At 28.2% G+C, this 635-nt stretch overlaps 1 protein-coding gene across 1 annotated transcript in view; it reads left to right on the forward strand.

Annotated features, from left to right (window-relative positions):
- The window catches only part of LOC105450595 (potassium channel subfamily T member 2-like), a 150,593-nt gene that overhangs the window by 128,711 nt on the left and 21,247 nt on the right, over window positions 1–635 (forward strand). The window lies entirely within an intron of this gene.

The raw sequence follows: 635 nt of genomic DNA on the forward strand, positions 1-635 counted from the left end.
AGTGGCTCCGGGGCTTGCAGCATAAGTTGAGTAAATGTTGTCTTGGAAAAAAAAACTTTTTTTTTCATGATCTATAAGTCTATAGCTAGAGAAGTACGTACGGATTTTGAAAAATATTGATTTTTTAAGAAATCACAAACTTTTGAAAAAATGACATTGATTTTCGTTAAAAAAATCGACCTATTATTTGTTTATAACTTTTGCAATTTTTAATATTTTTAAAAATCCGTACGTATTTCTCTTAAAAATCTAATTATGAAGATATGGTTAACATTTCAAGTCATTCGGTTAAAAATTGCTTGAGTTATGCTGCAAGCCATTTTAAAAAACATAGTTTTGAGAAAAACGCGTTTAAAGTTTTATGTAGTATTTTCTAGTATATAAAGCTGATTGCTGTGATATAATTTTTTACCATTAGCTATCTGCTATCCCAGCACCATATAATTGACCTTCTGTGTTAATATTTTCATATTCTCCAGCCTCATATTTATCAGGACAGTGAAAAATTAGAAGAAATATGTAATTTCGTGAGTTTTGATACAATGTGACTTTCTTGACTTCGAATATTTAGACATATATTTTAAACAATTTTACCGCTATGAAACTATGCTCATCGTATTCTTGACATGTTAAAG

The sequence above is a fragment of the Wasmannia auropunctata genome, unplaced genomic scaffold (assembly GCF_000956235.1).
Source record: "Wasmannia auropunctata unplaced genomic scaffold, wasmannia.A_1.0 LD336060.1, whole genome shotgun sequence".
Taxonomy (NCBI): Eukaryota; Metazoa; Arthropoda; class Insecta; order Hymenoptera; family Formicidae; genus Wasmannia; species Wasmannia auropunctata.